The sequence below is a fragment of the Danio rerio genome, chromosome 7 (genome assembly GCF_052040795.2).
Source record: "Danio rerio strain M-AB ecotype USA chromosome 7, GRCz13ab, whole genome shotgun sequence".
NCBI lineage: Eukaryota > Metazoa > Chordata > Actinopteri > Cypriniformes > Danionidae > Danio > Danio rerio.
Window position 1 is genome coordinate 35,468,506 of NC_141027.1, and position 16,765 is coordinate 35,485,270.

Here is a 16,765-nt window from a genome sequence, read left to right on the forward strand (position 1 = left end):
AATATGCAAACTCCCCACAAAAACGCCAACTGACCCAGCCGAGGCACGAACCAGCTGTGATACGACAGCGCTAACCACTGCACCACCGCACTGCCCTATATTGTATTATTTATTCATTAATTTTCTTTTCGACTTAGTCCTTTTATTAATCTGGGGCTCCACAGCAGAATGAACCACCAACTTATCCAGCATGTTTTAGACAGCGGATGCCCTTCCAGCTGCAACCCTTCACTGGGAAACACCCATACACTCTCATTCAAACACATACACAACGGACAATTTTAGCTTACCCAATTCACCTTTACCGCATGTCTTTAGACTTGTGTGGGAAACAGGAGCACCTGGAGGAAACCCACGTGAAAGCGGGGAGAACATGCAAACTCCATACAGAAATGCTAAACGACCCAGCCAAGACTAGAACCAGAGACCTTCTTGCTGTGAAGCAACAGCATTAGCTACTGCGCCACTGCGTCACCCAATTTTATTAATATTACGTATTATATTTGAATTGCACAATGTTGGACAAAACTCTAAGTGTGTTAGTTTAAAAAGATCAAATGAAAGTTAATAGAAATAACACAATTAAATGAAAGTCAGGTGTTATTATCCTTGTGTGAATATTCACTGAACACACCTCACAACAGGTCTCACATGGATGTTGCTTACACCTTTCTTTTGAAAGACAAAACGTCTACTTTGAAGAATCTGCTCACTGATTACTAACTATTGTGTAACAGGAAGCGAGAACACTTTACCACTAATGGATAAGGCACCGTGTGTTTTTCAGTCAGAAGGTTGTGTGTCCTAGTAAAGTATCCAACTTTTAGCTGTACGTCTTAGTAAAATTCCTTATCTCAACTGACTTCATGAATTTCAGTTTTAAGGATCATTTGCCCAAACGTTCATTTACTTGATTTTCTCATTCCACCACACTTTTTTTAATAAATATATAATCAGGGTTTTCTTTAAATTTATTTCTTCTTCACATTCTGACAGGACTAGCTAAAGGCTAATAATTTGACATTTACCTGCCGTGTTGTGCCTTTGGCGCCCTCTTATGGCAGAGGTTTTTACATTGCGGATTGAAGACCATGCTTTGCGTCAAGACATTTCCAGGCAGCACATGGCGGTCTTTTAAATACTACTACTACTACTAATAATGGATATTATGAATTATATAATTCGGAAAAAGCAATTATATGCAACAATAATTATAAAAGTAAATCAAGTTTTATTTTTAATCGGTTTGCGATTAGTTAATCAATCGCAACAGTGTAAAATAATAACAGACATATCAACTCAATGTTAATGCACATTTTGCACAGAAGCTTCATAAGGAAATGCTCATGGACTCGTTTAGACAAGTTACAATGTGTCTTATTGGCATCCTGCTGACATGTAAAAGAAATCTAGCAGCTAGCGAAAGAGTCTATCTGGGTCAGTATTTTACATCCCAGCAGTTTTTCTTTTTCTTGTACATAAATCTATTTAAAAATGTTGTTGTTCTTGTTTCATACATTATGAGTATTTATAGTATTTTCAGTTTCTCTGTCTTAGCTCAGATCTAGATGTCTTAGCTTTGGTCCCAAAGTGTGCTGATGTGCCTATGCTTTTTTTCCCTCAGTGATTTATTATGTGACATTATATTTGGGTTTAACTCCATCTCTTCTTATATTTGTTTATTTATTTATTTATTACACCTCTCGCAACACTCTGCTATTATAAACTATAGACTGTATGCTGCATGTATGCAGCCACTCATTTCAGTATGTTTAAAAGGCAGAGCTGCCGCTCATTAGGATGCAGCTTCAGGGCTTCTGTCCAAGCGCATATAAAACTGCTGAAACTTGTGCAGCTTCATAAAAACGTGTCACTGGAATTCATAGTCTCACAATACCAAGCAATATCACAGACGCTGAGAGAAACAACTGATTATTTGATTGCTAATTATATTATTTGTTATAATTATTATGATTTGTAATTTGTCTTATTATTATGATCATATATAAATCAGTCTCAACTAATCTCAAAATTATTTACTAATGTTTCCTATCACTGCTCTGTAGATGTCGCTAGTGTTCTTCGATTAAAATCAACACTTTAAATGTCGCTTACTTTTTCAGAAACCACCAGATGGCGATGTTTGCTGAATGGTGTTTACAAAACTAAACATTGAAGCATGAGGCAAATGAAGTGTGACAGTCTGTTATTGCATAATAATAGATAAAATCGTATTTTTAAAGATTTTTTTTCTTCTTATAGGAACATTGTCCTAAATGATATTTCCTACTGGACTTAATTTAATTGCTTGTTTGATTGTATAAAGTGCAGATTCCCAGGAAGTCCAGAGGGTTCTGGACTGCAGTATGAGATACAGCCTGTTGATCTGATGTGAAAAAGGGACATGTTCGGCCGAGCCGGTGTGGTGCCCATCTGTTTTACAATCTCAAAAAAAGTAAGAAAAAACATTCTCTCTTTTTTTTTTTAGATAATTTTAACATTGTTACCTGATGCCGTTTTACATCTTGCCTCTGTGCACCTTCAAATTACACCTTAAATTACCTTAATCTCAAATTTTTCACCTTCCCAGTTTTTAAACATCTCCTGAAGTAAGTCAAGGCCAGAAATCCTTTTTAATTGCACCCTGAGGCCATTGAGGAATTTGCAGCCATATGAATTGATTCCCATCTGAACAGTCATTTTCACTGATAGAGTGTTTTTGACTGAGAGCCAAATAAAACGGACATAAATCTGGTAGCAGCAGAGTTTCCCTTCAAACAGACGTACAGACCAGCATTGTCCAAGACTCTTAGAGTGTCTTTAATGAGCGTGCACGAATAAAGCACACTTCTAATGAAGGACTAAACAGGGCTAAAGTCTCTTAGAGGCTGTATTAATGTACTTCAGGGTGTGTTTGTGTAGGCTACGTCCACTTGCGTCAAGGGGGTTTGTGTGTTTACATGATGTCTGGGTTAATATTAGGTGAAAATATTTCATTTCAATGGCTCATTTATTAAGGAATTAATACTACCAGGCTTCAACCTACATGAAATTCACATATAATTAATTCTGTCCTCCTTGTGAAACACAGTCGAATAAGCTGTGAGCTCTCAAGAAAGAAAGAGAGAATAACTAAAGGCCATATGTTTATATGGTATATTCATCTCAGTTGATCTAATCAGAGGTGGTCAGTCAGACACATCACCATTAAAGAATGTGATAAAAATCTCACAGAAAGTGCACTCCTTTCCCCAGGCATCCTTGGATTTGAGCATAAAATGTAATGTGTTATTTTAATGTAGTACTTCCAATACATTTTAGGTGCTGACATCAGACATACTGAAGAAGTTTAATTAAGTCTTGTACAGGGCGTTCAGAAAGCATGCAGAGTGCTTCACTTTTTCACAATTTGTTATGTTATAGCCTTATTGCATGAATGTATTAAATTGATTCTTTTCCCCAAAGTTCTACAAATAACACCCCATAATGACAACATGAAAAAAAAATGTTTGAAATCTTTGCACATTTATATCAAAATTTTTAATTTAATATTTTTTTTTAAATTAGAAAAAAATAATTAGGCGACATGGTGGCTCAGTGGTTAGCATTGTCGCCTCACAGCAAGAAGGTTACTGGTTCGAGGGCCGGGTGGGTCAGTTGGCATTTCTGTGTGGAGTTTGCATTTTCTCCCCATGCTGGCGTGGGTTTCTTCAGGATTCCCCTGTTTCCCCCACTGTCCAAAGACATGTGGGGTGAGTGAATTGAATAAACTAAATTGTCCGTAGTGTAAGAGGATGAATGAGTGTCTATGGGTGTTTCCTAGTAGTTGGTTACAACAGGAAGGGCATTCGCTGTGTAAAACATATGCTGGATAAGTTGGTGGTTCATTCTGCTGTGGCGACCCCTGGTGAATAAAGGGAGTAAGCCGAAGTAAAAATGAATGAATGAATAAATGAATGAATAATTGAAAACATTTTTAATTAATATTTATATTTGCCATTTCCTTCAGTAATATTTTCAGGTCCATCCTGTTTCCATTGGACATCCTTGGGATGTTACTAAATAATGACTGGCGTTCACCTGTGGTAAATCGATGGTGCATTTGAAATGGGATATAGTAAAAATGAATCACTGTATGGCCAAATAGCTTTTCTTTGCTATAGAATAAAATTAGGATCTTGTTTTGTCGTAATTCAATAAATATAACTGCAAATTATCATGGTCTGCTATATGTTTTTTGGCTTTTAATGGAGTTTGCATGTGAAAATGTTTTTATGTGGTCAGATTTATCTTACAAAATAAAATAAAAAAACTATTATGACTTTACTAAATCTTTAACCATTATGACTTTAATAAATCTTTAACTTTTAGATCAGTTTCTTTGATTAACTCTCTAAGCACATTTTGAGGTTTTTTTCTTGTTTGTTTTTTATGAACTATGGACAAAAGGTCCATACATTGCACCAAACAGTTACAATGCAAGTTAAAGGGGACCTGTTATGGAAAAATCACTTTTATAATCACTTTTTATAAGTTTAAACACAGTTGTATGGCAACAGTCTGTGAATATAACCAGCTTCTAATTGTAAAAATGTAATAATTTTTTTTCATTACCACACTTCATAAAAACAGTAACACGTTGATTGACATTATCCCTTTCTACATGTCATCAGAGGAGGAAAGCCCCACTCATTAGTGACAATCTCTCCCTTAAAGCAACAATCACCAATAATGGAACAATTAGTAGCAAATCTTAAAAGGAGCCATTTCAAAGTATTATATAACATCTTCTGTGCTCTATTTTGAGCTGAAACCTCACATAAATACACACAGATATCAGACTTATTTATCTTATTAAAAGGGGCAAAATACGTTCCCTTTAAAGGAAACATACTATTTTAGTTTATTATATGACAGTAAAACATCAGTGTTAGTGTGTTAGTAAGCTCTAGAAATAGCTAAATAAGTTTGTTATATGAATTATTTTTTGGGTTGCTGATGCACATAACCTCAAGATTGTTTTTTTTTTTTTTGTTTATTATTCTCTCAATTTACATACTCTGGAATTAGCAGCAGGTAAACATGGACGAAAGAGCTGTTTTACCATGAAGTGTGGACAGGACTAGGCAAAGATGAAAACACCTACAGTATGTGGATGCAGAATGTGGAGTGATACGCAACACATTTACTGAATTGCAGAAGTGCAGTATTTCCTTTGCTTTCTCTGTTGTGTGTCTCTGTTTGTCCCTTTAGCCTGAAGGGGTTATGATATCATCTAAGACAGTCCACCGCCACTGTGGTCTCTGACAACCAGACTCCAGCCAGTTCTCTGTTTGTTTTCCTTTAATGTTGTTCTTGTCACAGAGGTTGATGAATTTACACATGGGAAAATAACCTCTGTGATGTCTCATCACATTTGGTGATGTTTGAAGATGATTATGTAATGACGTGTAATGCGATTAAGACGTCCGATAGCAGAAAGGGTTCCTCTGATGCTAGTGGTGGACTTGTTGTAATAGCGCCATCTTTTAAGTGATGCAAAGGAAACTGATTCTGAGAAAGATTTAAAACATAAAAAGAGATGTGATTGGTGGATAGACTATGAGAGTACACACAAAATCAAAGGGCTGTTTCTTTTTTTGTGCAGAGAACTATATGCAGATTTGTCTACAAATTCTGTACTTTAAAGGGCACCTATGCTGAAAATCATCTTTTGTAAGCTGTTTGGACAGAACTTTGTGTAGGAATAGTGTGTGCATAGTCATATTGGGGTGATATAAACACAGTAAGTCTTTTTTTTTCCCTGATGTTAAAATAGGATCCAAATCCCTCCCATTTTGAGGCCCACCGTAACATGACGTAGGAGTGTTGTTTCCCCGCCCAGTGAATTGATTGACAGCCACATATTTACATGTCTCCCTAGTAACACGTATAATCATATCAACAAGACAGAACGTGCGCAAAGCAACTGGGAATAAAAGATCTGTTCAGCTCTCTGTGATAATCAGTCATCATCAAATGTGATCAAGAATGAGTTTTACAAGTTTAAAATGTTTTTAAAACAGGGCATGTTTGTAATGAATTACAGCAAATTTTACATCTTTACTTTATCACCACAGCCACATGTCAGTACAATTATAAGATATAATATTAATTACAAAAATATCCTGTCACATTAAACTCACACACTTAGTGTGTATGTGTGTGTGTGTGTGTGTGTGTGTGTGTGTGTGTGTGTGTGTGTGTGTGTGTGTGTGTGTGTGTGTGTGTGTGTGTGTGCATGTGCATGAACTTTGTAGTGAAATTGTATTGAATGTCATTGTGTGTGACACATCATTGCAACTCCACAACAAAGACATCAAATAATCATTGGGAAAGTTCTAACTGTAGTATTTTCACAAATGTTACGTGAGATCTGCTTCCTTCGTGTCTGTCACTGTGCTGTTTATCTAATGCAGATTTGTGTTTATACACATGACACTCTGATGGGCACATGGGAAAGGTGGGTGGGAAGAACAAGCATTAAAGGCACAGCCAACAAATACAGCTACACTGTTCAGAGCAGAAAATTCCAATATTCTGAAAGGTATAATAAATAATCTGATGTGTTTTGAGCTGAAACTTTACAGACACATTCTGGAGACACAAAAGGCACATCTTAAATCTTGAAAAAGGGGTAAAATAGGTGCCCTTTAAAGGCCAGTTTAAAAAGCAAAAATAACAAAAATATACTAAATGGACCTATTTGAAGTTTTACTAAAAGTGATACTGAAGATATATCTTTGTAACGACTACTGTAAATCCTGTGCTTCTGGAAATATGTAGGCTGCAGTAACTTTTGCATAGTTAAAAATTGGTTTCAAGCAGTCAGAGTTAAATTAACATTGAAGTGCCCCCAAATGAACCATTGAATTGCCTCTTCCTAAAAAAGCACAGTTGTTTAATCGGGAAATCGCTGGATCTATAATTGCTAGTGTTTACTCTGTGCTATAATTAGTTTACTTTGAAAGCCTCTGCGCTGTTACTACAGTACATGCATAACCAAACTGGAGCATCTGAGAACAAATTACACAACCCTTTAAACCAGAGGAGATTGTGACACACTTCAATTATTTTCATTTCGGTTGTCACTTTTAATAAAAATATTTGCAGAAAACGCTCATAAAAATTTTGGATTGCAAATCTATTGACAAGTTGATCCGCTTGCTTTAAATTGACTTGATTTTTTGAAGCAGTCTGACACAGGTTCTGGAGGCGATCTCTGTTATTTGGGGAACACCCTTCATACTGTCAGTCTTCGTGTTTGTTTTGGCTCCTGAGAGCTTCCTGAGTCCAGTGTGTCTCAGGTTTGGAACAAGAACATAAGTCTGCAAGTTCTGCCTTGAAACAGTGTTTGTCTCTTCTTAAAGTATTATGATGGGAAAAGTATCTTACAAATACAATGGATGTTATGTGTTTAGTTTAAATCACTTCCAGTGAACTTGACTTATGCTGTGATCTCTTGACTTACTCAAGGCCAAACGGCAAGATAAAATAGTTTTTGTTAATGTTGGAAAGTGTGTTGTTCATAGATAAATTGATATTTCATAAACATTCCTGACCAACTGAACCTTCAACCTTCATTTTTTCCTTTTCCTTTTTTTGATTGTGTGTGATTGTGCTTACGTGAGATGCACGTGTCAAGCCTGATGGCAAATGCCCGCAATAACCCTGGGAAAAAATGACTGTTTATCTCTCATTTCCTCTTGAGTATCACATCAGCATGTGTTCTAAAAGTCAATGTCATGCACTCTGGGAAACTAAACACATCTCAAAGCCAGTTTTCCACTCGTTCCATACAGAATACAACTCAACACTAGAATGCCACAGTGGTTTGACAGGAGAACTTACACAGTGATGGCATCTCCCTGAATCTTTAGATGTGTCAACAGGCCCTCGGCAGACAAAACACTAAACATCTGTGCCGGAAGCTATGTAGTGTAAAACAAACCTACAGTATGCGGTGCTGTAGCAGGAAAGTGTGTTTTCATGCCAAACACTGGCCTGCTGTAAGAATGAGAAACAGTTGTACCCCCCCTGTGCGGTGACCTGACGGATTTCCTTCTGCGTTTCTGAAGCCGTTTTGAAGCATCAAAATAGCCACAACTGAACAGACAGAGATAGAGCGTGTTATCGGGCTAAGCAGCTGATAGGAATGTGCGATTGTTACCTTTTAGAAATCTGCTATTAGTTTATAATGCATTGCACAGATTTGCTCCAGACCATGCTGCAGAAATGCTTAAAAGATGTGAATCCAGAAGGATCTCCATAATTATTTATTCTAACTGTACCTCATTCATTCATTCATTTTCTTGTCAGCTTAGTCCCTTTATTAATCCGGGGTCGCCACAGCGGAATGAACCGCCAACTTATCCAGCAAGTTTTTACGCAGCGGATGCCCTTCCAGCTGCAACCCATCTCTGGGAAACATCCACACACACACTCATACACTACAGACAATTTAGCCTACCCAATTCACCTGTAACGCATGTCTTTGCACTGTGGGGAAACCGGAGCACCCGGAGGAAACCCACGCGAAGGCAGGGAGAACATGCAAACTCCACACAGAAACACCAACTGAGCTTTGAGGATGACAGCACTACCTACTGCGCCACTGCCTCGCCCCTAACTGTAACTACTAAAGCTAAATTAAACAAACAAAGCCTTTTTAGCTGTAATTCTTCTTGCCTCTGAAAGAAATGGACCCTTTTTACAAGCCTGTTATATGTTTAATTTTTATCAGCATCTTAAGTCCTTTAAAGTATATATATGTATATGTATCTATCTATCTATATATATACATACATATATATATATATATATATATATATATATATATATATATATATATATATATATATATATATATATATATATATATATATATTTATTTTTTACAAATAAACATTTGTATCTATTTATGTATGTAGTATATCATCTTTGCTTTAATAGACAAAAAACGAATAACCGCTTGTGCAAGGTTACTAATGCAGTGTCTCCGGGACAGGACAGCAAATTTGACGTTTTTCTCTCTGGCAGACGTCATCAGTCTCACACAATTTTTTTTTTTCTGAAAGTCTTTATAACATAATTGTGGAGTTTTTCTTTTATTATTTGAACAAATAAGATGTATATAAGAATGTAAAAAATGTATTTGTTGTATTCACTGCGCTGTATGATGACCTCCGCTAATGAGAAATCCGGAAGTGTGAAAAGGGTCCATAAATTATTGAAAGTATTAATAATTACAATGTCAGAAAACTTTTTTTTTACGTTCAATCCACATAAATTTGTTAAAAGTGTTAAGAGGTCATGACACATTAAAATGCAAAGAAATAAACAGTAATTTAATGCCCTGCTACATTTGTAATTTCTTATACACATAACCACAATTTATATCTTTATATAAAAAATCGTGTTCATATACACACTAAATGAGGACTTTTCCCTCAGTCCTCAGGTCTGAATGAAAACTCAATGAAGCAGGTCTCTGCCCTGTCTATTTTAACCATTAGCCCTGCTGGTAATCTGGAGGATTTAGGCGAACACAGCAGCACGGCAATGTGTCTAAATGTGAACGAACTACTGATAAAAGACAACGTCCTCCATTCTCCAATTCTTGTACTGCTCTCCCGACGAAAATGCTTGCTGCACACACAACTTAGCTGTATTAGCCCTGACAGCATCGCTGGGAAAAACATGCAACAAACCCCATGGATCATGGAAACAAACACATACGACCCTTCATGAATGACTAAATACAGTGTGCCATGGGTCCGCGGACGCTTCTTACCCAGTCATCAACATAGGATTTTATAGCTGAGCTTGACACTGGGCAGCCAGGTCTGCTTTGTCTTCGGAAAGCATGTGCTCTCATGAATAATTAAGCAGCCGGCTCTTCTCATTTAGGATACGAAAACTCCGCTATGAATAATAGCGAGAAACCGCCGCGTCATCTTTGCACTTGCAGTTCTACGCCACGTCGCCTATTTTGATCACGACCCAAAAATCATTTTAAACCCGGAAGCTGAAATTAGCTGACAAAAGCTCAAAATTACCCAGTTTTTACCACAATTAAAGCTAACAGGTGCTAACATTGTCCTAACTGATGTTCAACACACACATATCTGTTAAACTCTCAAAAAAGTTCTCGAGGGTTTTGTGAACCTTTAAGTTCACTTAATCAAGTTGTGTTGGGACAAAATGAAAGAATTTTGTGGAACCCTGCATTTTTTACAGTGATTAGATTTTTGGTACAGTCAAAAGTAACAACATGTTTTTGTGAAAAGCTATAGGTAAAGCTTTTTGATGTAATCGACAGCCATTGTAATAATTTATGTCATTTTGATCATAAACTTAAAATTATATTAATAATACTAGCTTTCAGATTTTTATTTGTTTTTTTTTTGTTGTTGGTTTTTTTACCATTAGCCCTGTAGCTTAGCATTTGCTACTAATCATGTCGTTCTGCTAACTTACAAGTGGGCCACTATACTGTTGGTCAATTAAAATTATTTAAAAAGATTTAAAAAAAATAAAATTATAAATTTAAATTTAAAAATTAAATAAAAAAATTAAATAGATGGATGAGGAGATTCCCCACAAAATGTGTAAAGCACTTTGAGTGTCCAGAAATGCGTTATATAAATGTAAGAAATTATTATGATGTTGACAGCATCCACATGCCTAAATGCATTAGATTGCTGCCATGTAATCATCTGATTAGATATGTGCATTAATGAACAGTTGAACAAGTTTAGGAGAGCTAGAATGAGTAGGAACAGCCACATATTTTGAGCATGCGTACTTGTCTTTGCAGTTTTCTTAATGAAAATTCAAGGGAAAGGGATAGGTGTTTAAGATGTTAATTCACATTCCTATGGAGCAGTGTAATAAAGCTAATTTAATCCACTGATGTTTACTTAGTAGTTATAAAAGATCGACTAGTCGGAAAGTTTGCTTTTTGTACTTAAGAGACACAAAATTTCATTTCAAACCAGATTACATGGATTGAATGTATTAAAGCGATTTATCTCCAGGCATTCTCAGAAAGAGGATTGCGATCTCCCAAAAGTTATAATACAGCCTAGAGCCTGTGGCTTTACTCTGTCAAAATTATAAAGCAACATGAACAGTGACAGGACATTACTTTTTGTTGTTTATTACGTCTAACTGCAAGTTAAAGTATTTTGGGGTTACATATTATAAGTCTGTGGTGACCAAAATAACAACAACCATATTTTCACCAAATAACTGACTGAATGCTCTATTGCGCATGCAATGTTATTTATAGTTTAATGTTATGAGAGTCCAATTAGTTGTGGATTTTGGTTTAGTCCACAAAGTCTGTACTCGGTGCCAGGCTCTTCGTGTCTCATTTTGAGCCTCAGTGGGAGTCTATTTGATGACAAGTGTGCTTCTGTGCTGTCGTGTTTTATTAGGGCAGAAAAACAACTTTGATTGAGTGTGCTTCTCCATTAACCATGTAACAAAAACACCCACCTCAGTGTTCACAACTTCACTTAAGCTTGTGTGTGCTTGAACATACATGCGCGTCTCACTTTTGAACATCAAGATATGACAATTCCCCGTGTCGCTCTTTCTGCCTGTCTCTCCCCATTATTGCAAAAGTTGATCCTCTTTTTCTACCAGTTTACAACTGCCAATTACTTACCCACCAGGGAGTCCTTGAGATAGGAAAATTCCCACAGCAGTACAGGGTTTTTGATGTTATCAGTCGGAGCTTACATCTTTGTTGTGAAAAATCTGTCTTCTGTCTCTGCTTTTAACTTGCGTAATCTCTGCCTCTGCTTTCTTCTCCTACTTCTTCTCTCCAGGAATGACTGATTGCATCCTTATACGGAGCAGCTTTCTTTCAGCAGGCCTTTAAACTTTGGGAGAACCAGCAGATTTATTATTAAAGTACTGTATAAACCTCTCCAAATATTTTAAACATCTGACTCAGGGTTATTATTTGTTAACTAAATCTAAAAGCAAAATCGTAAAACGAGCAGGCTCTCTTAACAACATAACACGGACTTGAACCCTCTTGTGGCTGTGTCTATCCACTTTTGATGGCATCATGGGGCTTGAGGGTTTTGTACAACACTCAATTTGAGTTACTCCCTGAGTCCTGAGATAGTGTAGCAGACCTCCTGTCCACCTTACTATTTCTCCAGAACCTGGTCATGAGGCAATGCTGGACAATTATTTCCTCCCCATGCTGGAGGGGCATCTTTTTCTGAAGTTGAGTGAGTCTTTGGCATCTCTGCAGTTAATCACTGGTTCCAGAAGAGATAGAGGGAGAAGGTCTAGAACTACATTACCTTCCTCAGTGGGCAGTGCATCATACAAAACCCTACAAAACCCCCCACAAAGGTTCCCAGAACTACTTCCTTTCAACCAGTTCTGGAGTTCCACTTGTGACCTTAACATTCATATGTCCTGCAAGACGTCTCTTCTCTAATTCTCTCTTTTCTGTTATCTCCCAAATCAATCCAGTTACAACTCCAACTTCTACAACACAAGCCCCAATATACAGACACACCTGCCTTTACAGAATCTGGTGCAGTCACAGATCTTCCTCTGTATTTCTACAAGATGTTAGTCCTGTCTATGATGTTTCTGGAATTTTTGGCCTCCCTGTGGCATGGTGGTCTTCTTGAGTATTTGCGTGACTGTAAATGATATGGACCAATAAAATTCAACATTTGTGTTTGATTCAACATTTTGCATCGGGCCAGCCTTGGCGTCAGGGTCCTTTAAGAGTAGGCCATGGGAGGTGAGTAATATCCAAAATTTCCAAGACGCATTCACCAATATCATCCAAACACTGTATCACAATGGCCACCTTCTAATTTCCCCCTCCTGTTAACATTCATTGAGTAAATCAACCAGCATAGGCTCATTCTGAAAACGTAGACTTTTCCGGATATTATGTATTACCTCTTTCCTGCAAAAAAAAAAACAAGTAAATAACAGGGTGAGAATGTGGTAAAATCTGCAAACATGGTAAAAATCAGGTGGAGGCATTTTTTTCTGGATTGCTTTTGGAAACTGTTGGTTGGGTATAGGGAAGTGGGTGGGCAGGTCAATTGGTGATTTTGAAAACACTATTAGTTGGGTTTGGGGAAGGAGGTGGATGGGTCACCCTCTGATGCACCCTCTGATCACCCTCTGATGCACCCTCTGATGGATTTACGAGAAAAAACAGGTGCAAAAAGCGTACACAGTGTCTTCTGGTGTATTCACAAAAAACAAAAACTGCAAAAAACGTTGGCAGGTATTTTGCGCTCTCCAGAAATGTATATGATAATAATAATGATGATGATGAGGTACGTTTTCAAAATGAGCCTGAGTTGGAATCAACTGGGTGTATAAACATGATGAGTGTGATTTTGCCTCTTTGAAGTACAATTTGATTTATTTTTGTTCATAATGCCAAACCTACAATGGTTTGAAGAGATGATGCCAACCATGCAAGATCTTTCAGGATAACAAACACATAATACCCAAATACAAAACTCTTAATACACAAATACACTTCACTGAACAGATATTATTATTAAATGTTAAAAGGATTTGTTTTGGAAAAACCATACTGTACAAATGCAGGTTATAACTCATTTATTTACTGATAACTCTTTAAACTTTTTTTGCTGTATGACTGTAATGTAAGTATGTGCACCTTTTGTGAAGCTACTTTGGAATGATAACTATTGTGAAATATAAATATAAATATTGTGCTATACAAGTAAACGAATTGAATTTTGAAAATGTAATCCAGGGGCGGCATGGTGGCTTAGTGGTTAGCGCCGTCACCTCACAACAAGAAGGTCACTAGTTCGAATCCCGACTGGGCCAATTGGGATTTTTGTGTGGAGTTTGCATGTTCTCCCTGTGTTGGCATAATTTGGCCAGTTAAGCTAAATTAGCGTTGAGCTAATTTGGCCGTAGTGTTTGTGTGTGAATGTGAGAGTGTATGGGTGTTTCCCAGTGATGGGTTGCAGCTGGAAGGGCATCCGCTGCATAAAACATATGCTGGATTTGTTGGCGGTTCATTGTCCTGTGGCTACCCCTGATGATAAGGGGACTAAGCTGAAGAATATGAATAAAAATGTTATCCATACCTAATCCCTATACACTTAAACCCAAGCATAACTGTATTTGTCTCAAAATTAAATGGAAATAATAGTAGAATAACAATCATGTAGAGGTACATAACCCTAACTGTAAGCTAAACTGAACAAAACTTTTAACTCATCCCTTAATTCTGATTTGCTGACTGGAATGTTGTTTCATGGTTAACATAGATGTTCATCCAAGATTCTGTCCTACTTGTGGGATAAAATCACTAATTCATAAACATGCATCATCATTCATTCTACATCTAGTTTATGAGAAGGAAAATTACTCCTTATAGGCTACTCACCGTAATGTAGAACCCATTAGCTTAGCTGCAATGTCCAATGATCTCTCAAGTATTTAGTCTCCTGTGTTCTCTAACTGATGTCTCCAGTGTCTAAAATTGACTACAGAAGTCAATGAGTGCCAGCCACAAGCATTTAAAAAAATATCTTATTTTATGTTCACCGCAAGAAAGAAACTCAAATAGGTTTTAAACAAGTGACGGATAAGTAAATTATTAGAGATATTTTAATAAATGCCAGAAACCTTTTAGGCTGAGACAGAGGTAAGACTGAGTATGCACTCGAAACCAAAGCAAGACTAAGACCCACTGAACATTTAAAGAGCCCATATAATACATGAAATAGGGTCATATCTTGGTTGCAAGGGTCTCCAACAACAGTGTAATATGCATGCAAGGTCAAAAAACATGGTCTTATAATCTGCATTTATTTTTACCTAATTATCCCAGCGACTCCCGTATGAATCGTCCAGTGATTCATTTGTTCCCAAACCCCTCCTTAGCGCGAAGCTAATCAGCGCTGATTGGACCGATGACAGTCTGTTGCGATTGGTCGACTGCCTTCAGTGAGAGGGTGAAATGCCCAATAACTAATCAGCAATATAAAAGTAATCACAGTTCATACACGCTCGATAGTGTAGGCGTGGATTTTAGCTGCCAGTGGGTCAATGTAAATACAGACTATGGACTTGAAAATACCGACGACTAACTATTTTATTGAGCAAAAACTCCAAAAACAGTTGATGCACTCACTGCACTCTGCTCTTTTCACAGACACACACACACACATATTGCGCACACACAAACACACAAACACACACACCTCTGGACGACAACGCGCGAGCACACGCACACACAGACACACACACTACTCCTCCTCCATGGAGCTCCGTAAACAAAGCAGCACGCGTCGCATTTTTAACGTGGCTTTGCACGCAATATGAGAATATAGCCAGTTAACCTGATACAGTACACGCGGTTACAAGTCACAAATCACAACTAAATACATTTGCAAGCTAGAGTAAACGAGGCAACTTTAATCGCACATACTTACACTTGAGAAATGGAGGAAGAAACCCATCCTGACATGTCCAGCAGTAAGTTACTCTTTACTGATCCTTCCTTTAACAAACGCCGATGAAGTCTTCTTTGTAGCATGTAGTTTCCAGAAGTTTCCAGTAGTTTCCAACTGCTTGGCTATAATGCTGAGGTTTCATCTTTGGGTAGAGATTCAATATTTTCCATCTGCAGTGTGACTTCAATCGACCGGCATGTTTGTGTGTGTGTGTGTGTGTGTGTGTGTGTGTGTGCGTGTGTGTGTGTCTGGGTTTCTATGTCAGAGGGCGGAGCCTCAGGTTTGAAATCTCCCGGGTTTGCGCGTGCACATGAATAACTTGGTTTCGTTCGTACGTCATGGCAAAACACCTAATGACTCGGTATCAAGGCGACTCGTTTGAAGAACGTTCGAGGTTACTAAAGTAACCCTTCGTTCCCCGAGGAGGGGAACGGAAGCACTATAAGTGGATTTGATTTGTAAAATCCACGCATTGGGAGGATTCGGATCAGAAGCCGCTTGTCTGGAGAGTATTGAACGGGCCAATGAATGAAATTAATTGGCAGCGTAAGCTTGCGCAGGTGTGCGACATCTGCAATTATCTCAGCATATAAGCACACCTGAAGCCAGCAGACGCCATCCTTTTAAGCTGAAGAGACTTTCAAACAGCTAAGGGACAGTCATTATGGCGACGGAGTATAGTGCTTCCGTTCCCCTCCTCGGGGAACGAAGGGTTACTTTAGTAACCTCGAACGTTCCCCTTCGGGGGGAACTTCAGCACTATAAGTGGATTTGATTTGTAAAATCCACGCATTGGGAGCCCATTGAAAGCGCCATAATGACTGCACCTTACCAACACTCCCGATGAGGAGATAGTCAAGCAAGCGTGACGCACCCACATCATGGGGGGCGCGGTCCTCCAACGTGTCCCTGGCCCTAATTTATCCTACTTCAACAGAAGTTTTACGGATTTAGATATATTTTTTGGGAAGTCGTGAGCATCTAGATAATTCTAGGAAATACGACAGTACGTTGGGAAGCGTGCAATCCCGATAGGGAGGACGCTGCGGAGGCCATCCGTTACCCAAGGGGGGATAGATGGCAGAATTTACATATGGACTAGCCCTAAAAAGGGGGAATACGCATAGCAAAAGAGTGGTTAGCGGAGAGGGAAGACACGGGTCCGCCCAGGGGGGGGACTTAACCGTGGCGGAATAAGCATATGGGATCGCCTAGTGGGGATC